Source organism: Ailuropoda melanoleuca, chromosome 1, assembly GCF_002007445.2.
Source record: "Ailuropoda melanoleuca isolate Jingjing chromosome 1, ASM200744v2, whole genome shotgun sequence".
NCBI lineage: Eukaryota > Metazoa > Chordata > Mammalia > Carnivora > Ursidae > Ailuropoda > Ailuropoda melanoleuca.
In genome coordinates this window covers 116,711,428-116,737,019 of record NC_048218.1, presented here as the reverse complement: position 1 = coordinate 116,737,019, position 25,592 = coordinate 116,711,428, and the positions used below count along the sequence as shown (strand labels likewise).

General features: G+C 37.4%; 1 pseudogene; it reads left to right on the top strand.

Moving 5' to 3' along the window:
• Positions 1-25,592, top strand: part of LOC109490664 — a 112,710-nt pseudogene that overhangs the window by 6,358 nt on the left and 80,760 nt on the right.

Sequence of the window (25,592 nt, the reverse complement as noted above, 5' to 3'; positions counted from 1 at the left end):
ACAGCGCAGCGGCACTCCGCGTGTATCGAGCACCAGAATCGAGATCTATTAGAACCTCTATTTGCTATGAAATAAGCAGATAAAATTGCTATCTGGCCTAAGACAAAGAAAAAATAATTTAAAATAGTGTCTCCATAGTTTATAAATATATATTTTAATACTAGTTTTAGTAGTGTGAATGCCCTATGTCTGTACCTTAAATGAGTATTTGTGAGTTTCCATCCTTTCTAGAACACAGATAAGGCACTGAAAGGGAATCAGGAGTTAGAATGAGTGCCAGGAATCATTTATTTTGACCACCTGGAGGAAAGAGGAAGGGAATGCTGAAAGAGGAAACAAGACAATAACAAAAACATGCTTAATTTTTCCTATTGATTGAGATTGAACCTGGTTGTGAGTTTTAGTTTCCATTATACAAATATTTGAGGGAGAAAAATTCCTGACAAGTCATATTACAATTTTAATTCATTTTATTAAATATAGTATTTTATTAAAGAAAGAAATGGTAATGTCAAACATTACATGAGAAAGAAAAAATAGCTCACTGTAAATGAAAATTTGATCAAATGCATACAAATCAGAAACACTATAAAATATGTTAATTAAAATTACAGCCTTCATTCCCATTTCGTGATCTACGATACTGGAGTGTTATTCACATATAATGAAGGATATAGAATTAACTGAAAGTATTGAAAAATAAAATCAAGTTCTATCATCAGTCGTGTTGCATAGTTCTAGATTCCTATTTTTAGTACTTGGCAGGTATTATGTAGTTCCTCCTGCCCTTCACTTAATCACTGTCTTCAACTCTGTTCTCTCTTTTATTGTTCTCTAAGTCTCAACCTATTCACTTCATCATTCTTACATCTGAGTCATCAGGACAGAACACTGTATTCCAGGTACAGGTCAGCAGAACATTGCAGTGTCCTAAAATGGAGAAAAATGTTCCTATTCTATGACATAATATCCATAATGCATCTCAAAATTACCTTAGTTTTCTTTGGCTTAAATCATAAGACAAACTACTATGTATATAACTTTGCCTCCAAAAAATCAGTTTTTTTAAATTGGAAATATACTTTAATATATTAAAATTTATAGACTCTCATGTCATTATTGCTCCAGACATTTAAAACCACATAGCTTAGCAAAGCAACATCTCTCTCACACACACAATGGTATTGCTACTACTGCCAAAATACTGCATATGGTGGGTATGATAGTGTGGGTTCGCGTGAACATCTTCCTTTCTCTTACACATTATAGAGACAGCCCAGCCAGGGATGGTATTTCTCAAGCTCTCTTAAAAATGTGTGGGGACTTATGATTTGTTCCTACCAATGCAGTGTGGATGGAATTGATGTGTATACCTTCTGGACCAAGGAACTGAATAAAAAAGAGTAACTGCTCTACTTTATTTCCTGATCCAACATCTAGTTGGAAGGACAGTGAGGCTTTGGCAGAAGCCAAAAACATGCTATAGGAGAGACTTGGATGCCTTCCACTATGTGGAACCAACTACTTAACAAGGAACACATTCTCTATATGACCAAGACGTGAATTTCTATTCTCAGTGCTATTGTCTTGGGATTTATTTGTGATGGCAGTTAGCATTACCCTAATAATACAGCACAGTTCTGTAAAAGAAATGCTGTATGGTATCAACCCATCATCTTCTTAAAATGGAGAAACAGAACCAATATGATAGATACGAGTTTCATATAGATGATAGACAGATAAATAGATTTATTTTAAGAACTTGGGTTAGCTCATGTGATTATGGGGCTGACAAGTCTGAAATCTGTAAGGCAGCCCTGCAATTTGGAAACTCAGGCAGGATTCCTATGTTACAGTCCTGAGACAGGATTCCTTCTTGTCTGGGAAAGCTAGGTGTTTGCTCATAAGACCTTCAATGATTAGATGAAGCCTAAGCACATTATCCAAGGTAATCTCCCATAAAGACAATTGACTATAAATGTTAATCACAACTACAAAATATCTTCACAATAACATGTAGAGCAGTAGTTGAGCCAAACAGTGGCCTAGCCAAGTTAACACATAAAATTAATCATCACAGCCCACCCCTTGTCAACTTGGTATCCACATACACTCCCTTAAACCATACTCAATCTCCAAATAAAGACAGTAATATAGTAATACAACCATTTAACATGATACAACTATCCTGCATACAACTGAAAACAGTAAAATTTTCCCCAGCATCAGATGCAAATTCCTTGAATGATGCTTAAATACTGTATGTGATATATTAGAGGAATAAGGAATAGAAGAAAATAAGGATATTACACACACACATTCACACAAGCACAAACATATTCATAACAAAATAGAGAATTATTCATAATAATTGCAGTCTTCATTTCTACAATTAGTCACATGGTTGTAGCTGATTGTTAATCACTACTTTCTTACATGACTCATTCCATATTTATGTTGCCTTCAGCAAGCACCTCAGGTAATCATGACTCTTTACCTGGTGAGATGACACAAACTTGCATTTCTGAAGGATCTGAACCAGTAGTAGTCCTGCCTGAATTGTGTTGTAGTGTCCCATTGACTTTAATCACAGGGCATAGTAGTGCTAAGTGATACCTTAACAGATCTTCTGTCTTTCAAACATACTCTTCCTTACCTCCATTATGGAATAGCAGTCCAATTTCCCTTTGTTAATCAAGATTAATCATCTCAGCAATAATTTTCCTGCTGGTTCAGAAGTAGAGGAGCCCTTAGTGGCCAAGTGGCAGTCATCACTTATAATTCAACAGAAGCATTGTTGTGCCGCGTAAAGGAGGCATTCTTCCTGCTAGACCAGCAGAGAATAATAAGGTTATAGCGACAGTAAGTAAAACATTTTGCTAGTGGATAACTAGGAGTAATATTGAGTAGTGTTATTCCTATTTCCACCTCTTCAATCCTGGATGCACGGATCCTAGCTAGGGGAGAAACTATATATTGGATGCTGATTCAGAGCAAAGACAGTCTTCTGAAGAAGCTTGCTCTAGTCTTACAAGGTATTACCACCTATCTGATGCTGTAGTTGCAACTTCAGAAGGTGTTTCCACCATTGTATCCAGCCAGCTGCTTCAGAGAGCCAGGAACACAGCAAAATCAGTGAATTCCATAAGCATAGGACAACTCCTGCACTTACTTTGCTGTGAAGTGGGTTCCTTGAACAGAAACAATGCCATGTGGAATACCGTGACAGTGGATAGGATAGTCTGTAAGCCCACAGATGATAATTTTGGCACAAGTATTGTGAAAAGGGAAATTGAATTTATATTCAAACTGTGTTTATTCCAGTAAGAACAAAATACTGCTGCACCCATGTTGAAAGAGGCCCAACACAATCAAACTGTCAGTCCTCTGAGGGATGGTGTTGCATGGAAAAGTCAATGTTTGCTGCTGGCTGATTGGACCCCCACTGGTGGCTGTAGCCAGGCTGGCTTTGGTAAGTGGAGGTCTGTGTTGCTGATTCCATGCCTCTATCCTTGTTATCATGGCCCCTTTGTTCATGAGCCCATTCAGTGGTGCCTGGGGAAAGATGCTTATTGGTATCCACAGAATGGGTAATTCTATCCATTTGGTTACAAATCTTCTGCTAAGATCACCTTTTGGTGAACATTCAAATGAAATACAAATATCTTCATGGTTATTTTTTGCCCATGCAGAGAGTTCTACCTACATACCTGTTTCTCAGACCTCCTTGTCATCAATTTCTTATATTCTTTCCAAGTCCCTGACCACCCAGCCAAATCATTGGCCACAGCCCATGAGTTAGGATACAGTCACACCTCTAGCCATTGCTCCTACCAAGTACAATAAGCAACCAGGTACACTGCACACAGTTTGCCCACTGGGAGGATTTCCCTTCACCACCATCCTTCAGGGACATCCCAGAAGCTATAGTGCCGTTGTTGTCCCCTTGCAGGTGGTGCCTCAAGATCGTGCAGCACCAACTCTAACCCAGGCCCGAGTTTTCTCTTCTTCAGGCATCAGATAATAAGGAGTTCCCCCATGAGGACAAACGCAGGAGCTGGGGAGGGTAGAGAGGAAGGTAACAGGAATGTGGGCCATGGGCACTTGGACTGCTCCTCGTTTAACTTATTTGTGCCTTCAGGGCTTGCTTGAGCCCGATTTCATTTACACCACTTCCATTTTATAAAATAGTGTTGCTGTGCATGTCCGACTCTCTAGCTTGTTGGGTTAGTCAACACTAAGGTCATAAAGGGCAGTTCAGTTTGCATGGGGACTTGATGGGCCATGGTTAACTGTTCAGTCTCTACTAAGGCACAGTAGCTGGCCAAAATCTATTTTTCAAAAGTAGTTATCTGTGGAGAATGGCAGGGGTTTGCTCCAAAATTCTAAGGATCTGCACTGTGATTCCCTTACAGTGTCTGCCCAAGACTCCAACAGCATCCCTATCTGCACTGCTGCTTCAAGCATCATTGGATCTTCCAGATCATGTGGCCCAAGTGGCAGAACAGCTTGCACAGCAGCCTGGACTTGTTGCAGAACTTTCTCTTGTTCTGGCTCTCACCCAAAACCAGCATCTTTTAAAGTCGCATGGCAAGTGGGCTCTCGTTGCACACACAAGTGAGAAATATATTGGCCCACTGTGTTTATACCTCTTTTTTGGTTATAGGAGGGACCAGATGCAGCAGTTTATCTTCACCTTAGCAAGAATGTCTCAATGTGTCTCCCAGGGCTGGACCCTTAGAAATTTCCCTGAGGTGAAAGGCCCCTGAATTTTTGTTGTATTTATATCCCATCCTCTGACATACAAACATCTTATCAAAAAGTCTAGAGTAATTGCTACATCTTGCTTGCTAGGTCCAATCAGCATAACACCATCAATGTGGTTGACCAGTACGATATCTTGTGGGAGGAAAAGATGATCAAGATCCTTATGGACTAAATTATGATATAGATGAGAGCAGATATAGCCCCAAGATAGAACAGTGAAGGTGTGTTGCTGGTAGCAGCTTAAAGCAAACTGCTTCTGGCAGTCTTTACTAACAAGTATCAAGAAGAAAGCATTTGGCATAGCAATAATTGCATACCATGTGTGAGAGGATATGTTAATTTGCTTAAGCAGTGAAACCACAACTAGAATAGCAGCTGCAATTGAGTTGCCACCTAGTTAAATTTACAATAATACATTGTTATTCCCCAAGATCCATCTGTTTTCTGCTCTGGCCAAATAGGTGAGTTGAATGGAGATGTGGTGAGAATCATCACACCTGAGTCCTTCAAGTCCTTGATGGTGACACTAATCCCTATACTTCCTCCAAAAATGTGAAGCTTTTGGTTTGCTTGGTTCTTAGGGTGTGGACTTTCACTTGGCTCTTCTTATTGTAATATCTTTTATTTAACTATTCAGGGAACCAGTGTGAAGATTGTGCCAATTGCTGAGTTAATCTATTCTAGTTAGGCATTCTAGAGCTGAGGAAATAATCGCAGGCTGGATTTGGTGACCCACTGCACACACTGTGAGATGGACTTGATTGAAAACTATTGGTATCAGACCTCCATAAGCCCCTGTTCTGTCCGGTGGACCACAGTGACATATTCAATCTCTTGGAATTAGTGCAAGTTCAGAGTCAGTGTCCATTAATCCCCATGAAGTCTGATTATTTCCTTTTTCCACAATGCACCGTCATCCTGGTGAAAAACTTTAGGTCTCTTGTTGAGGGCTGGGAGGAAGATCAATGGAATAAATTTTGGCAGTGTACGATGGTCCTTCCTCAGGGTGATCCAGGCTTTCTTTCATTCAAGGCATTCTGGAGCTACAAACTAGCTCATGTGTGGGAATTGAATGTGGAACTGCGACTCGCCAGAATTGACCTAGAACTTTTCCTCTTGTACAGATCAAGTGAGAATTTATGACTGTCGGACTAGTCTTCTTCTGAGAGCCCCATGATCAACTAACCAACACCACAGATGTCTATACATTATTCTCTTCTGATTACTGCTCTGACTCCACTGTGTAATACTTTAACCATGCCCACCTTGTCTTTGATGATGTATTGGCACTGCTTGGTCTCTGCTACCCTGGGTCCCATTATTCCCATTGTAGTTAAGATGGGATACCAGTTCACTGGCAGTGGTTCACACCATAATTTCTCATCTACAGAGAAGAACAACCACAGAGTGCTTCAAGAGAGCTGGAGTTACCCTCACAAATTTGTTCCTCAGAGTTTTAGTGAAGGATGCCTCTTCTGGACCTTCCTCGGTTAGATCATCAGTCCACTCTAACATTCCAATCCCCCTTAGCCTCCCTGCTCCTTCCTCTACCGTCTACCAAGATAGTTCTGGCATGTCAACTTCATTTAGTGTAGACAACCTTTTGCTTGATGTTTTAGCCAACCAACCAAACAAACAGCATTTTTTCTTACCCCTCTAGCTATCTATTAAATGCAGGCCTTGCTAGGTGTGTTTGTATCAGTAAATAAACCAGATCCAAATTTATGTTCCTTCTACCTTATCCCACCTCTTTCATATTCATTCCCATCCCTAGCCCCTGGATTTCTGTCTGTATAAATTTGAAAAATCATGCAGTTTTTTTGGAGCATGTCTCCTCATGGGTCACACTTTGAATCTCACCTTTTGGGATTTGACAGAACTTGGGTCTAATTATAAGTCTAGAAGCAAAGATGGGTGGTGGTGGTAAATCTGAAGAGAATTACCATGAGGAGAATAACTACTGCCTTACAAGGTTAGTACCTTTGGAGAGACCAGCTACCTCAGGAAAAACAGGAATAACCTCATCAGGTGGGAGCGGGTGGGCTGCTTCTACTGTCAAAGAAGTTTCCACAGTATGTAGTAAAATTTAGTTCAGTGTTCCCATTCCAATTTCCAGGATCCCACTCTTTCCCAAACAATAGTATCTTTAACAATAGATGCTCTGCACTTTGTGGAGAGTTTGGCAACATTTTGTCCAACACAATGAGAAGCAAACTGCCAATCTCCTTATTCTTAGTTTGACAAAAACATTCAAAGGTATCAAATACTTGGTCACCCAGAACTTCACCTCCTATAAGTATTTGATTAAAACTATCCAATGGTGATATTTTGCCTATCTCTATTACCACATCCTGTCATGGACTATCAGTGCTTTCTTTACTAGTAGAAATAAAATCATTGGTGTATTTAAATAAAATAAAAATAGAGAACCAATTCTAGAAATCAAAACTAATCCAGAAAATCATCCAAAAGATTCTGTTTCTCGGGAAGCACTCCTGATACTACAATCTGTCAGCCTTCTCCAGAGAAACAGAAGCAATAAGATATATAGTATAGAAATACAGATATAGATATAGATGATATAAATATAGGGATTTATTTTAAGAAATTGGCTCATCTGATTGTAGGGACTGACAAGATAAAAAATTCTAGGGCAGCCTAACAGGCTGGAAACCCAGGTAAGAGTTTGTATTGTAGTATTGAGTTTGAAATCTGTAGGATAAGCCATTAGGTTAGAAATTCAGGTCGGTTTTCTATATTACATTTTTGAGGCAGAATGCCTTCTTTCTGGGAAATCTATTTTTGGTTTAAGGCCTTTGACTGATTGGATGAGACCCACCCACATTGGCAATGCAAGCAAGATGATCTCCTTCACTTAAAGTTTAGTGGTTTGTGAACTTTAATCACATCTATGAAATACCTTCACAGCAACACATAGACTAGTGTTTGACCAAACGACTGGAAACCATAGCTTAGCCAAGTTGATACATATAATTAACCATTTTACAATTGCCAACTGACTCTAGGAGAATCCAGAATTTGTCTTATGACATAGATGGAAAAAGTACATTGTACCAAAAAATATTTTTGTTCTAGGAACTTGGGATTGGAAAATATAAAAGCTAGGGAAGCAACCAGAGAGGCAAAAGGTAGGAGCTTATGTGACTGTAAGCAGGCCCAAGGCAATCAAAATTACATGTAAATTAACAAAATGAGGAAACAGTAACTAAAAGTGTTCAATTATTCTGAAGAATGTCCTGGTTTCTGGGGCATCAGAAATGACATAAGATGAAAATGGAGACGGCATGGAAAGAAATAATCATGGTACCTCCATTCTAATGCCAGTTTCCATGAAATCTATTTTAATTGAAGTTCTTATTTTTAAATAACTGATATTTCCTGAAAAGTCACTGCTAGTTCCCAACTTGAATTGGTTTGAACGTCTGTTTTTGTTTGTTTGTTTGTTTTAACAAAGAGACCTAATTAAACAAAGAGACCTAATTAAAAGAGAAGCCAATAAGAAAATGTTGCTAGAGGAAGTGTTGCTTCCTCTGAACTTTGAGAAACGAATAAGCACAACAAAGCCGTGCCAGGGGTTCCAAATTCTGCAGTTTCCTCCCTTCATAGCCTGTGCTCCAATATGTGAGGAGCAAGAGAGGGAAGGTCCACAGAAGGATTCCGAGGATGTGTGGTTGATTCTGTCAGCACCAGGAGGCCTTGAAGACATTTAATTTCTCGGAAAGTACATAGCACACAGCAGTGATTACTCTTGAAGGAGCAAGCATAGCATAGGATCTTTCAGTTTCCCATTGGAAAATATGGACTATTTGAATTTTTTAAAGCATGCATTTTTTCCAATAAATAAAATAAAAATAAAAATTATTTGATTATCTCCATAGTGTATGATACAAAATTTAAAAGCCAAAACATAGTCAAATTGTAAATATGTAAGAAATGCTTTGGGATGCCTGGGTGGCACAGTGGATTAAGGATTAAGTGTTGGACTCTAGGTTTTGGTTCAGGTCTTGATCTCAGGGTCGTGAGATTGAGCCCCACCTTGGGCTGGTGCTTAGCAAGGGGTCTGCTTGAGACTCTCTCTTCTTCCCTCTGCCCACTCCCCCCTGCTCTCTCTTCATCCCTCTAAAATAAATAAATAAATAAATAAATAATAAATAAATAAATCTTGAAAGAAAGAAAGAAAGAAAGAAAGAAAGAAAGAAAGAAAGAAAAAGAAAGAAAGAAATGCCTTCAGAATCATTAAGATCTAAATGTGGAATCCAAACAACTAAAAACTTCAGGTTTGATTTACATATGATGTCTCTGCAATCACGTGGGTAGGTAGACTGGAAGCACAGCAGGGCAGGAGCTAACTAGTGTTAGAGTGAGTGACAGTAGGGAGCACTGGGAAGCATGCAAGATGACAATGGATACAAAAAGTATTGGAGACATCTGACAACACCTAGCACCTGAAGAAATGTGGGGAGAATGAAAATGAAAAACTGAATGATTCCCAAGGTCCTGCCTGGGAAATTAGAAGATATTAATGCTCTCTGTGAGAATGTGATGTAAATGCATGATGGACTTCGAATAGTTTAAAAAAAAGGAGATAGGACTATTTTGAATTGAGGAAATACATATTCATTCTCAAGTAATTGAGAATAAGAGCTAAGAACATTTTTTAATAGGAAAGATGATGAGTTACAGTTGCCCTAAGTATTTTATAATTTTGTGTACAAGAGAGAGCATGTATGGGCCTACACCATTGTTACAGAGGAGCTGTGAAGAAACAACCAACCACTTCACTCACTATTTATTCTTTTGGACAGTCTCTGGGAGTCACTGGAGAGTGAGCTGCTTACACACCATCAAAGGAGACAAAGGGCTGTCACAACTCCCTTAAGTAGTGGAAATGTGAGGGCTGTGCCTCTCAGGTTGGTTCAATCTCAAATTATGCCTCCTTAAACCAATACTCTGAAACTGACAAGGTTGTGTATCTACCTTGCTGTTGTCTTGATTGGGACACATTTTATTTTAAGTCATCTACATTTAACATAAATTTTTAATCAAAGGTGCCAAGTGTGCTTTGAAGAATCAAGCAAGTTATTTCTCAACTCAGGTGTCTAGACTAATCAAACCTTAAGAAAAAGTGCAACATTCATAATGATACCATCATTTTATTGAATCATTCCAGTTAAATTTCAGTTCAGTTCAGAAATCACAACATTTGCTTTTCTCTGATAGAAATTCAGCTCTGGGCTATAATTTTCATTTTGATTAAAGGGTTGTGGCTTGCAGTGTTTGGGGACCATATGAAATCCAAAGGCATGTGACTCTCAATTCTGTGACCCTTTCTAAAAATGAAAGAATGCAAAAGGAAAATGTTTTCTACACCAATTCTGATTCTATAGTGATAGGACAGCTAAATTTCTGCTCTGCTGAAAGAGGTAAATCTTTTGTTAAAGCTGTTGAACTGCACTGATAATACCTCCAAATATTATTCCTGAAATATCAAGAAAATGCTGTTATTGAGGGTTTTACCATCTTTTGCTTCTGAGATGAAGATTAAGTGAAATGGTATACATGGAATCTTTTGATGGAATCATTCTTAGAAAAAAGAAAGTGTAGAACTGTGACCCTCCATGAGAATGTTATTGAAAGCAGCATTTCTTAGTGTGTTCCATTAACTTTTCCAAGATGTTTTAAAAAACATATTTGATTATATTGAGACGCACACTTTTGGATACTACCTAACACATGAAAATTCTGTATTTGGGCATTATAAAGATATACCAGGCTTCAGTACTAACAGATGGTTAGAAATGATTTGCTCTGTGTAATTCTGTATTTAATTTATTGAAGAACCTCCACACTGTTTGGGGTGCCACTTTTACCATGTAAGTGTTTCTTCAGAGAATCATTAATGTATGTGAGTGACTTTCTATTTCAGTAGAAATGCAAAATTGGATATCCTAGGACCCATCACAATAATAACCATATTGCTATGATTTTTCATATGCTTTGACAATCATTATTTATTTGAGCTTTGCAATAGTGATAGATGAGAAGCAAAGTGAATAAAGTATTCATTTTACAAATGAGCCAACTAAGGGGCCCTGAGCTTAGATATCTTAGTTTTACTTTGTCACCAGTAAGTGCTGTGATTAGGGCTGGGATCCAGGTCTCCTACTTCAATGCCACTCATACTGTTTTATGACATGTACTTATTTTTTTGTAATTTGACCTAGGATTTCTGGTCAAAAAGTTTAGAAACAGGTGTTCACACAAAAACTTTATATAAAAGTGGTCATAGCACCATGATTCACAATACCCAACAGATGGATAAGCAAATTGTGGTTTGGTGGCCATACAATATTATTTAGCAGTAAAAAGGGATGAAGCGTTGATACACGTGACAACATGGATGAATCCTGAAAACATTACGTTAGGTAAAAGAAGCCAGACACAGAAGGCTGCATGTGATGTAACTCTGTCTGTATGAAACGTTCAGAACAGGCAGACCCAAACAGACAAAAAGCAAAGTGGTGGTTGCCATGCGCTGGGGGTAGACAGGAGTAAAAGGTGATTGCTGAAGGGTATAAGAATTTCTTTTGGGATGATGAAAACATTTTGGAACTAGACAGTGGTGGTTTGTGCAACTTTGTGAATGTGTTTTGGATACTGACTGTTGTAATGTCAACATTGTGAGTTCTGCACTTTCAAATAGTTTAAAAGGTAACTTTATGTTATGTGTATCATACCACAATAACAAAATGCTACTAAAATACAAAAACAAACAAACAAACAAATAAATGAATGGCTCTTGGTTATTAAATTGTTGTAAAAATGGAAATCAAAAGAACATTTCCAAACCTAAAAAGGGAAGGTTTAGCATTGCAATTCTCTGTGGTATGTCTCACCAGAGAGCCTTGCTCAAGAGTTACCAAGGGGGGCAATAGCTCAAGGCCTGCCATTTTTCAGCCTAAATGTATTATTGTAACCAGTGTACTGTGTAGTGATTTGGGAGATAGCCAACCAGGTGAATACACTCCCATGAAGTAAAGTCATTTGGGTTAGAGAAAGGAATTTGGATGTACTTGTACAGAACACTAAGTAAGCAAATCAGACCACAAGCATTATTATTTGTGCCCAGCTTTATGCCAAGTTCTCTGCAAACCAGCTTGAAGACATTTGAGCTTAGTTGGTTGAGGCCAGATTTCTTCCATCAGAGGGGAAAACTGGCAGGCATGATCCCTAGGAGGTAGCATGAAATCAGTAACAGTGAATGAAAGGCAGTGTGGTGACGTAAATGCAGTATAACATGCAAAAGCCCAAAACCCAGATATCTAGAAGTGCAGAACTGCAATGTTGAAGGAGATACCAAGTACCAAGAGTGAGCAGGTAAGTGCAAGCCAGGCTCAGAACCAAAGTTGACTGGAGTGAGGATGTGTCCTACAGGGTCTGTTGCTAGTAGTATGTGGGAATAGAGGAGCAATGGAGCTGGAGACATAAGCAGTTGAGGGCTAGTTTTTGAATATCTGCAAATTTTAAGACGTGGTTTGTAATTCCACCTGCCTTTTTAAGATATGTTTCCTATTTCCTAAATTGTGTGTCAGTCCCTCTGTAACCTGGACTTATCCCTGGGCATATATGTCCAGAAAGGAAATGGTATTTTTTAGGTTGAGTGCAAAATTATTGATGATTAGCAAAGGGCCAAGAAATTCCATCATGTGATTCTTAACAGCTGGCTTCTACTGAGACATGCTACTGACAATGACTCAACATATAATGCATAACTTAATATTGTATAACTTAATATCACACATTGTTATCAAACTTGGATTGGGGGTTTGGGGCCAGAGTAAAGCATTGGTCAAAGCTATGAAATAATGAGAATTTGGATGGGAGCCTCATAGTCCACTATTAAACCCAAAGTCTTAAGTTGATTTTTTTAAATTGCTATTTTTAAATCTGCTACTGGCCTATGAACTCATATCTCCTTTCTCATTGGGGGAAGATTGCTAGTAAAAGTCCATGGAATATTTCTGTATTCCTGTGTTTGTGGAGATTATTTACACACAAAAGACAACACAAGGCATCTTCCAGAACCTCCCAACCATCAGTCTCCCCAGTTCCATATATTTTCATTTGTCACTAAAAAAAAGGAAACCAAACATTATAAATTGCTGTTTATTTAAATGTGTATTTTTCTCTGAAATGTTGTTAAATGTGTGCAGTCCACATTGTATAATTTATCTGTTCACTTATGTTTAGATATTCTTGAGTTTTTTATTAGTTCTATGAGAGCTGGAGTCGTAACTACATTCAGCTAATTCGTATTGATATTTGATAGCATATATTTTATAAGAACCTAATTCAACATATGATCTTCTAAAATGTGGTTTGTTTTTCCTTTATTTTAAATCACTACAGACTAGATTTGATTTTTCTAATTCAGATGATAACTCCTTTATCCACAGCTTTGAAATAAAGTTTGTTTTTTGATACCAAATGAAAATCCTAATATTGACCACTCACCTTTAGAGAGTTGGGTATTGGAATCAAAAAGTAATTTCAGAAAAACAAAGGTGGATTTTTACCAAGAATAAGTTTCTAAGTTGCATTCATTTTATAAGATCAGATACAGGCAGCTCTAAGTGATTTTGTTAGTGACTCACTCATTAAATGACTTGTTCCCATCAATTCTGAGGACTAAAGTTTTAAGGGCATTAAAAAAAGGCAGCCAAATCCTATTGATTCATGTCAAAGATATATTTAATTTCTTCTACGCCTGTTACCCACCACCTAAGATCAGTACTTTATCAAGAAGTCAATCTTAAGAAAGGGTATTTTTCAAGAAACATAGCAAATTAGAGGTTAGAGAACATTCAAGCAATCAAAAGATGGGAGATAAATTGTGATCTTTCTGTTTCCTAACAGGAATGAAAGAGAAAATATAAATTAAAATAAAAGCAAAATTTAAATGAGAAACTTATAATCGCTGAAACATTGATTTATACAACGGATTAGATTTGATGAGTATTAGGTACAAGTTGCTAGGGTTATGAGATGATCAAAGTGTGGTTCTTTGAAGAGACATATGTAAACAAAATAATGACTGTGTGGAGAACATGACTGTCTTGGTTTAGGGCAAGAGTGTGAGAATAGACTTCTCAATATTCTCTCTGGATTTTTCACTCACTCTTCAAATGTCAGTTTGCCTCAGGATTTTCTCACCAGGCTTTTCCCTTTTCAGACCGTGATAAAGCCTTGTGAGAGATTATTCTGTCCCATGGTCTTAATTGCCGACTTTAAGTGAGAATCTCCAAATTTTTTTAAATGTTTTTTTATTATATTATGTTAGTCACCATACAGTACATCCCCGGTTTCCAATGTAAAGTTCGATGATTCATTAATTGCGTATAACACCCAGTGCACCATGCAATACATGCCCTCCTTAATACCCATCACCGGTCTATCCCATTCCCCCACCCCCTCCCCTCTGAGGCCCTCAGTTTGTTTCTCATAGTCCGTAGTCTCTCATGTTTCATCCCCCCTTCTGAGAATCTCCAAATTTGTACCTTCAGCGCAGACTTCTCTTCTCCAAGGCCCATGTATTCCACCTCTACTAGCCATCTCCCAAGTGGGTATCCTAGAACCATAGCATGCTCACCATGTCGAAAACAGAACTCATCATCTTAATTTTTTTCCCTCAAATTTATGTCATCTATGATCTCAATAATTCATTCATTCTTATATTTACATATGAACTCTAACTTAAGTCAGGTCCAGGATAAGGTGTTAAGAATAAAAGTTTATCAAGACAGATGGCCTTCATGGAAGCTTATAAATTTATTATATACATTTGCATGCACACAACTAAATTATCAATCACTACTAAGTGATTTAAATATAGAGAGTTTTAATCAAGGCTTAACCAAGCCAAAATAATAGTCCTGCAAACATATTTTGAGGACTAGCTTCCTTTGCAAGGTGAGGGAACAAGTCTTTAGTAAGCCACATGTAGTCTGAGACCTAGAGGATGAATAGATTGGGGTGGAGGAGAATGAGGTGAAGATCATTGTAGGAAAGAGGAGGGGCTGAAGTTGTGAACAAAATGCTTGAGAAACTCGCACTAAGAAAACATTTGCAAAAATTCACCATGCTCCAATCCATTAAGACCATTTCAAAGAATCAGCATATTAGAGACTAAGTTCTCTGACTCGAGCGCATTTAAGTTGGAGAACAATGGTGACGATGATAATCATAAAGACAAAAGTGAATCTATTAACCTGGAACCCTATCTCTTTCTTCTTCCTCTGGTAGTTTAACAAAAAGCTGACTTGCATATTTGGGTTAACTCCATGCAAGAACAGGGTGTGTCCAGCCTCCAGAGCCATTCGTTTCATTTTCCCCTCAGGCTCACATTGAGCAGAAAGTTCCCGTTGCTTTAGTTCCATGGATATCTTTAGCCAGTCCCTCAATCCTATACATATGTGTGGGATTACAGGGTCAGGTTCCTCTCCTGGACTCCTTTCAGTGGGGCACATAGTCAGCTTTGCCCCACCACCTGCTTGTTCTCAGGCATATCTCTTCCCAGCATGGTGAGGGAAGGCAGCTACGTCCTCCATTGCCTTCTAACCTGTATGCTTTCCAGGAAACCTGATTTTACACACATTCTGAATGGCTTTAATGATGTGTGCCTGTGCTCTCTTTGGCACATAGTGATAGTAACAAAACTAATCTAAGGTTCTGTATGTAGCGTTTTTAATTTGGGAAAATTCTTAGCCATTTTTCTTGTTTTGGTGTCATTTACTCTTTTCTTCTTTCTTGTATTCTTATTAATCAGCTGTTGACTGTGGCACTTCTATCTTCCCTATAAATATTTTCACATTCTTTCCAACTCTTTATTCTATCCTGGTATCTTTGAAGGTTGAGCACTTATTAATGGCCTAAAATTATTTCTGTCTCATAAAAATTTGTAATATATTTATTTTGTTTAATGTATGTACTACTAATAATTGCAATAAAAATTGAGAACAGCATTTTAACTCCTATTGCCTCATGGGCATGGGAAAAATTTCAAAGATTGTAATAATTAATATGTGCAATTTTGTTTCAAGGTACAAAAGAACACTAGCATAAGACTTTCAAAAACAAAAATATAATACATAAAAATAAAATTTATGAAGAAAAAGAAACAAAAATATGGATTTAAGGAAAAGAAATGATGCAAAATTGACTGTTGAAGAATGCATTTTAATAAAACATACAAGGGGGTGCCTGGGTGGCTCAGTCATTAGGCATCCGCCTTCGGCTCAGGTCATGATCTCAGGTACTGGGATTGAGCCCCACATCGGGCTCCCTGATCACTGGGGAGTCTGCTTTGCCCTCTGCCCCTCCCCCCACTCATGCTCACTCTTTCTCTCTCAAATAAATAAATAAATAATGCATGCAAGACATCAAAGTGCTATAGTATTTAAATAATATTTGATACATTTTAAAAAGGTGAAAAATTTTTCTATTTTTTATTTTTTTAATTTTTGAAATAATTTATTTATTGATTTATTTGAGAGAGTGCATGGATGCATGCTCAAGTGGGGGGAGGGGCAGAGAGAGAGAGAATCTCAAACACGACTCCAGTGGTCCTTGACCTCAAGATACTGAGATCATGACCTGAGCCAAAAATCAAGAGCAGGACACTTAACCAACTGAGCCACCCAGGCATCCCCAACAGTTTTATCTTTTTTATTTTTTAAAATTTTATTTTATTTATTTGAGAGAGAGAGAAACAGAGCAAGAACACATGAGCAGGGGGGGTGGGGCAGAGGGAGTAGTAGACTCTTTGCTGAGCAGGGATCTTGACCTGAGCTGAAGGCAGCCGCTTAAACCACTGAGCCACCCAGGCTCCCCAACAGTTCTATTTTTAAATGGTAATTTTACATATACTTGGAATTATATCCTTTGTAATTATTTAAATTTATGATAAATTCTTGATGTCAATTTAATGTGAAGTATAAGATTGCACATAGTTTTTCAAAAAATTCAAGGGATTGCTGCAAGCAGAAAATCAATATATAGTACTAGATTCCTAACCATTGCAATAAAACAAAACATTTAAGGATTAGAAAGAAATACAAAAGTTATTTTTCATGCATGATATGACTGTATAAGTAGGAAAAAAAACTGGATGGATTATGACACTTAATAAGTAACTTTAGCGAATTTGTGGAGTTAAAGGTCAACACATGAAAAAAAAAAATCTAACTTAGTTATATACCCTAGCACAAACGGGAAATAAAATTTAAAATGATGCTATTTAGTATAGCATCACAAACTCAAATACCTAGGAATAATTTAACAAAAGATTTACAAGATCTCTAAGCATAAAACTATAAAATAGTGTTGACAGAATTTTTAAAAGACTTAAATTAATGGAGGGATATAACATGTTTTTGTTTGGAATACCTAATATTTAAATATGTCATTTTCCCCACAAGTTGGTATATTGAGGCAATGCAATCTTAAGTAAATTTCTGAACATTTTCTCTTGTTTGCTTTATTTTGTTTTATGGAACTTGTTGAGCTGATTCTAAAATCAGGGCCAGGAATAACCAAGATGATCTAGAGAATAAAAAATAGGAGAGATTTGGCTTATTAGATCTTATAAATTATTAATCTCAATAATAATGCAGAATATGATACTAGAAAGTAGACAATGGTAACAAACTGGGGAAGCTAGCACTCAGGGTTCCCTTTGCTCTCACCTACAAGGTCAAATTCATGCACTTCTTCTAGAAGCACAATGCACAAAATGTCTCTCAAATTTGTTCACTTCTGTACATATTAACTTCTGCTTGCTGGACTAACTTCTCCTCTTTTATACTCTAGCTGGTTTCACCATTTCCATGTTTGTCCTCTGTAGTCCACACTACATACAGTGTTCTTTTAAAATCAGACGTTATTTTCTCCTCCTTTTAAAATCCTCAATAACATTTATGCCTGTAAAATATAATTCAGATCAGTTCTTGTGCCTTACAAACCCTACATCACCTCACACATGCCTACTTCTCCAGGTTTACCACTGTCTTGTTCTCTTACTAAGTTCCAGTCACACTGACTTCTTTCTGTTCTTGGAACTAGTAATACAAATGGCAACTTCAGGGCTTATGTCCATTGCGTTGCTCTGACAGATTTTGTATTGTTGGGTTATGTCTCAAATATCACCTTTACTAACAGATAAAAGGTACTATATGAAACTAATACAGACCAGTCATCAATCATCACAATCATATATTTTATTCTCATTATTGCCCTTACCATAATCTGTAACTACCTCGATAATTTGTTTACTCCAGTTGTTCCCAAAACATAGTCCATAAGCCCACGATGACCCTATCAGTGGGTTTATGACATACAAGATATCTTTATAAAAATAAGATATTAATTGAAATATGAATGTGTTTTATTTGCACTGATTGCGCAAAAGCAATTGTAGGTAAAACTATTGATGTCTTAGCATAAATTAAGGCAGCGGCAACAAACTTTATTATTGAATTTTCCATTGTGACAAACTTGCAGTAAAAAATGTAAAGCCAAGTTCACATAGAAATATCTCTTGATAAACAGAAAAAAAATTGATTTTATTGTACTTTCCTGAAAATGAATGAAGTGAGCTTTTCACACAATTGACAGTATTTTGTGTCCAATAATAAAATTAAAACTTTGAAGTACAAATTATAATTTTGGAAAATTTTATTTGTTGCCATCGACAACTTCCCAATACTTAAAATCTTTCCAATGGTTCTTTTTTTTTTTTTTAAAGATTTTATTTATTTATTCGACAGAGATAGAGACAGCCAGCGAGAGAGGGAACACAAGCAGGGGGAGTGGGAGAGGAAGAAGCAGGCTCACAGCAGAGGAGCCTGATGTGGGGCTCGATCCCATAACGCCGGGATCACGCCCTGAGCCGAAGGCAGACGCTTAACCGCTGTGCCACCCAGGCGCCCCAACATTTGGAAGATTTGCATGAATAATTTCTGAATGAGCAATCCATGATTTTACAGAATCATGAATAGGTAAAAAATCCATTCAAACAGCAAGACAGATAAATACTTTTAATATGTGGGAAGTTTATTGACATGACTTTGGATTTCACATTGCAATTCATCTTGACAAAGCTATCAATTGTAGGGTTTTAGTGCAGTATCTAAATAGAATATCTAGGGGCACCTGGGTGGCTCAGTCTGTTGGTCAACTGACTTCAGCTCAGGTCATGATCCCAGGTTCCTGGGATCGAGCCCCACTCGGGCTTCCTGCTAGGGTGGAGCCTGCTTCTCCCTCTCCCTCTGCCCCCTCCCCTGCTTGAGCCCCCTCTCTCTCAAATAAATGAATCGAATTTTTTTCTAAAAAGAGAATGTTTATTAAAATATCTTTGTCTTTTCCACAGTAGATTTTCTTTGTGTACTTCATTCAAAACAATATATCTCAACATTTAATGCAGATGTAGACATGAGAATTCAGCTGTTCGATTAAAGTAGATATTACAGACATTTTTAAAATTGTAAAACAATGCCACTCCTCTCATTATTTTTATTTTGAAAAACAGAGTTATTTTTCACTAAAATATATATTTTCTAAGCTAACAGGTAATGGTATTATTGTTACTTATGAATAGATATTTAAACAAGTCTCATTGTAGCAGCAAATAGCAGATATAACTCCCATTAACAAAAATTTCTGCAGTTCTCAATTTTTAGGAGTAAAAAAGGGTCCTCAGACCAAACATCTGGGCATTGTTCACACACCCATTTGTTTTCTGTCTGTTCCCACTAGAGTGCGAGAATCACAAGAACAGAAACCTTGCCTGACTTTGCCATCACTTGTACCCCATTGCCTGAACCAAGGCTTGGCAAAACAGAAGTGACAATCATTCTCTCAGCTGTCCATGCTTGCAAATCAAGTTTTAATTCATCACATCCTGTTAAATCCTGGCCCACAGGCCGAATGACTTCTGTCATTGTTATCCATGCTGTTTTCCTGCGCAAAGTCACCCAGATATCAACTCTGTCTTCTCTGTGCTGCTTGGGTCCTACCAGACCTCCCCTGAGCCAGGGGAGCTGAGGATATTACGTCTTAATGATCTGCAAATACTGTGCCTTAACTTTTGTAGGAAAATGTTTCTGCTCATGACAGGGCATGAAAATAGAATCCAAAAATATATTTGAATAGTTTAAATTAGTCTTTAGTCAGTAAACCTTGTATCTTGGCAGAATTCTTGAGATAAATATATCTGCCAATTTATTTGTTCAATTATATTGAACATTTGTATTTCCTACCATTGCATATTATGGATTTGCAAGGATTGTTATTGTAAGGATTGACACTTCTCCTTGGCCAAAACTGCACTTCAGAAATGGTGTGAGCTATCTTCATGTATTACTTTTCAAAAGTACCTTGTAGAAGTGTTATAAGCACAATTAATTGTTTGCAATTTGATTTGAGATCTGCAGGCGGAGAAGGTGAAATGTAATTTCCAAGTAGTTATGTTTACCATTATGGTTTAATGACATATATCAGCCATACAAACCCAAAGGGGACGTAGCTTAGGGACAGGATTCTAGTACTTGATGCACAGAGGCAGCTGAGCGAGTCTCATTAATGTTACTAGGAGTCAAACACTGTAAACCTTAAGGCAATGATCACAACACATTGCTTAATGCTGTTACAAGTAAACACCATCTTATGAAAGAGTAGTTTCTGTGTATGCATTTCAGAAACTACTTCACTATATTATTCACATGAGTATAAGCTAGCAATGAAAGTGTATCTAGGCACAAATGAAACTTACTTAGTTTTAGTTAGTACTGTTTTAAAAGCTGCAGCTCAGTAGAGAAATTTCAAGCAGAAATAATGACCAGAAAAGTAGTAGCATATTATCTGCTATAGCAAGTAACGAGATCTAAGATTCAATTTCTTTTTCATTACATCTGAAATATTGAGATTTTCTACTTTGTAGTAGGAGCTGAGATTGATACTAGGGATAAGTTATTTAGTATAAGAATCACAGTAACTGTCTTTTTGAGTTTCATAGGGGATACATTAAAAAATAAAGTCACAAAAAGAAGTATTTATAAGCTGTGTACTTCAAAGGAAATGTTCTCCTGTTTTTTGGTCTAGCATGTAATGAGCTTAGAAGTTGTCACTCCAGGGCACCTTGGTGGTTCAGTGAGTTAAGCATCCTGATTCTTGATTTAGGCTCTGGTCATGATCTCAGGGTCATGAGATGGAGCCTCACATTGGGCTCTGTGCTGGGTATGGAGCCTGCTTAAGATTTTCTCTCTTCCTCTCCCTTTACCCCCCCCCCCAAAGATGTTGTCACTCTATCCTTACAACAAGTAAAAAAAGGTAATTGAGCTAAAAAAAGGCACAACTCTTCTTAGAAACATCAGAGATGTGTGGTCATAGGTAAACTACAGCCACACAAATTGGAGACAGACAGGCAAATACAGAAAATCACAACTTATAGGAGCAGAAACTCATGAGCACAAAGGTCTGTAGGAAAGAGTACCAGGTATAACATGTTTGTCTTTCATCAAAAAAATTACAGGACACATTAAAGGCAGAAAATACAGTTTGGAGAGACATAGCAAGCATCAGAACCAGACTCAGATATGGCAGGAATGTTTGAAATATATGACTGATAATATAAACAACTATAATTTGTACGATAAGGGCTTTTATGAATAAAGTAGACAATATGCAAGAACAGACAGGAAAGGTAAGCAAAGAGATGAAAATCCTAAGAAAGAACCAAAGGAAATGCTAGATATTAAAAATAATGTAACAGAAATGAGCAATGCCTTTAATGGATTCATTGCTAGACTGGACATGACTGAGGAAAGAATCTTTGATCTAGAGGATATATCAATAGGAGCTTACAAATCTGAAAAACTAAGAGAAAAAAGACTGGAAAAAATAGAATATCCTAGAACTATGGGACAAGTACATAAGGTATAATATAGCATAATGATCATTTCAGATGGAGGAAAAAAAAGAGAGGGGAAGAGAAGAATTGTTTGAAACAATAGTGACTGAGAATTTCCCCAAATCAATGTCAGACACCAACCGTGAGATCCACAAAGCCCAGAGAAAATCAAACAGATTAACACAGAAAAGAAAAGAAAAAGGAAAGGAAAAACCACACCTATGTAAATCATATTCAAATGGAAGAAAATCCAAGGTAAAGAAAAAAATCTTGAAAGAAGCCATAGGAAAAAATATCTTCCTAACAGAGTAGCAAAGATAAGAAGTACATCTGACTTCTCCTCATAACTTATGCAAGCAAGAAAAGAGTAGAGTCAAACATTGAAAGAAAGAACCCTCCAGGCTAGAATTCTGTACCCTGCAGAATTATCCTTCAAAAGTGAACAAGAAATAAGGATTTTCTTCTAAAAACAAAAGTTGAGGCAATTTGTTGCCGGTAGACCCGACTTACAAGAAAATGTTAAAAGAAGTTTTTTGAAGAGAAAGAAATGATATACTTCAGAAACTGGATCGATGTAAAGGAAGAACCTTAGAGAAGGCATAATGAAGGTAAAAGCTTTTGCACAACAAAGGAAACCATTAACAAAACAGAAAGGCAACCAACAATGTGAGAGGATATTTGTAAATGATCTACAATGGGTTCATATCCGAAATATATAAAAACTTATACAACTCAACACCAAAAATCAAATAATTTAACAAATGGACAGAGGACCTGAAGACATTTCTCCAAAGAAGATGTACGGATGGCCAATAAACACATGAAAAGGTGCACATCACTAATCATCAGGGAAACGTAAATCAAAATCGTAATGAGATATCACCTTGTACCCATCAGAATGGCTAAAATAAAAAAGACAAAAAAATAACGTGTTGGCAAGGATGTGGAGAAAAAGGAACCTTGGTAGACTCTTAGTGGCAAAACTTATTTTGCTTATTCTTAATTTATCTAACAGATAATGGTTTATTTAAAATAATAACACCAATGTATTTTGTTATGATAGTTTATGTATTAGTGAAATGAATAACAGTAATGATACATGGGACAGGAGGAAAGAATTAGGAATATTTTGTTATTATAAGGAAATATGCATGGTGTCATAAGAGAGTAAAGCAGGCTGAGGTATTTTAAATTATAGGTCACCAGGCAAGGCCTTATATATAGGATTGATCGCTTGTCAGAAAGTAGGATTTGAAACACAAAGAAAGATTATGAAGCTACTGTATAGTTTGTAGAAGTGGTGGCTGTTGGTCTAGTAGTTAAAAGTGATGTGGTAAATGTGAATAAATATTACACACATACACACTTGACACAAAAACAACATAATTTCTATTAATGGGATTATAAACTTCTGGCCATATAAATTTGACTATAGAATTGACATAAGAGAATCATAACAAAGATGAGATTTGAGGATCCCAATGCATGCCCCAGTCTTATCACACAGTAATGATTAAAAATGCTTCTTCTGTAAAACTTTGGTTGGCAGTAATTTCCTCAGTAAATATTGTAGTTTAAATATTCCTTTCTGGAATATCCTCCAGAACCATCTGTGTTTTTTTTTTAATAATATATTTTTTTAATTGTATTATGTTAGTCACCATACAGTACATCCCTAGTTTTTGATGTAAAGTTCCATGATTCATTACTTGCGTATAACACCCAGTGCACCATGCAATACGTGCCCTCCTTAATACCCATCACCAGTCTTTTGTCTTTTAAACTCTATTTCAAGGGTGTCCCCCATTTTCTCCAATAATGACACACCCTTATTTTCTGCCAAGGATTTAATCATTGTAAAAGTCTTAAATGCCTGGGATTATCCTTGAATCTCCCTCATTTATTATCTTTCACATTTAATTATGTATCTTCATCTTCACATTTAGATATTTGCACATTTCTCCAGTATCTTTAAATGATGTAGTGTCATGCTATTGTCCACAGTGGAATTAACATTCTAGTACATGTTCTCTGATGAACTTGTGCAAAAAATCTCTAGGATGTCTTATTGAACAAGTGCCGGTTGGCAGCTATGTGCTTTAGGATTTTGGAAAATATCATTCCCTTGTCTTTGGCTTCCATTAGTTTGTTGGTAAGCCAGTTGGTCTAACTACCATTCTCTCATAGAAAATCTCTCTGTTCTTTTGGACATTTTACATATTTTCTTTGTCTTCATGGTCTTTAATTTTCTCTATTCTTTCTAGGTATCTAGTTTGAGGCTCAATAGTCTCCCTAAATCTAAGAATTGATTTAATTCATTAATTCTAGAAAATTCTCACCCATTATCTCTTAGACTATTACCTCAGCCCTGCCTACTGTCTGTATTGTCTCCTTTCAAAGCTGAGCAGAGGTATGTTTGACCTCTTCATTTTCTCTCCCACCTTTTTAATCTACATTTTATATTTCTATTTCTTTGTCTTTGGTCTGCCTTTCAAGTAGTTTCTTCAAACCCATCTTCCAATTCCTTAATACTCCCTCCAATTTTGTCGCACATGCTGTTTAGCCATTTATTGTACTTCTAGACATTCTGTTAGGCTTCCTTCCCCATTTACTTTTTCATTTTTATTCTAAACCTTTTTTCAAAACTGTATTAAGGCATCTTATTGTATGTTCTCTAATTGGTCACTCAAAGACCTTTGCAAATTCAGTTCTGAAGTGTATTGATTCTTCTGTCTCCTGCATGCTAGTTCATTTCCTTCTGTGCTCTTTAATTTCTAATTCTGAGATCATATTGCTTTAATTTTTCCTGTATAAGTTTTAAAGGCATAGCTTTAAAATGTTTTCTTACAAATAAGAACGTGTTTACTACTAACTTAGGGTCACTCTAAATTAATTTTAGATTTCACATTTTAGGTCCACACAGGATCACTCCATTCCCTCAAAAGAAGGGCAGTTTATAGTTTGGAATTCATATGAATGGCTGATTTTTGTTTTGCTTTATTTGTTTTCTTTTGCAGTCTACTCAGGGAGGGTTTAGAAGCTTATTTACCTGCAGATGTCCTACTCTTCTCCTCCCTAGCACACATTTACTTCAGTACTTTTTCAATTTTTAAAATTTCTGAGGTTGTGTCAATTTTGGTTCCAGTAGATTTTCCTATTTCCCAATTACTTAAATTAATGTTTTACAAAATATTTCATCTGGGGTTTTCAAGGATTCCTAATTGGAAGTGTTTTCCCTTTTATCTTGTCTATTATATTTCTGGAGTTTATGTTACAAACTCTACTCATGTCTAAGGACTAAGCACAGAACAGGGCTCTGTCTGGGTGCCCTAACTGGCCTCAGCGAGTCCTGGGCCCCTGGACCACACCAGCCCCAGCCAGTCTACCCAGGTGGTCACAAGGGCTGGTTAGTGCCCACTACAGCTCCGGCTGTAGTCGAGGTGACACAGGTACCAAGCTCCTTGAGCACTCCAGGCCCATACCACTTCAGCTTCACACAGCTTGCTAGGAGACCCCTGGTGGAGCGTGCTCAGAAACTTCCCAGCTGACTGCTTCAGATCTGGCTGCCCTGCCAGAGTGGCCCTGTGTGGAGTGGCCCAGGAACACCTGGGCCCCGCCTGCATCAGTACCAGCTGCCCAACAAGGGCACCTCCTGCACAGAGCACATTGGGACAACACAGCTCGTTTCCATTGCATAGAATCCCCAGCTTGGACTTACTTCAGCTTCGGCTGTTCTGCCAGGGTGACCTTCGTGCTTAGAACCCTGGGACCTGCTGGCCCTCACCCCACCTCAGCTCCAGCCACCCAGCCAGGGCACTGTCTGCATGGAGAGCCCCAGAAG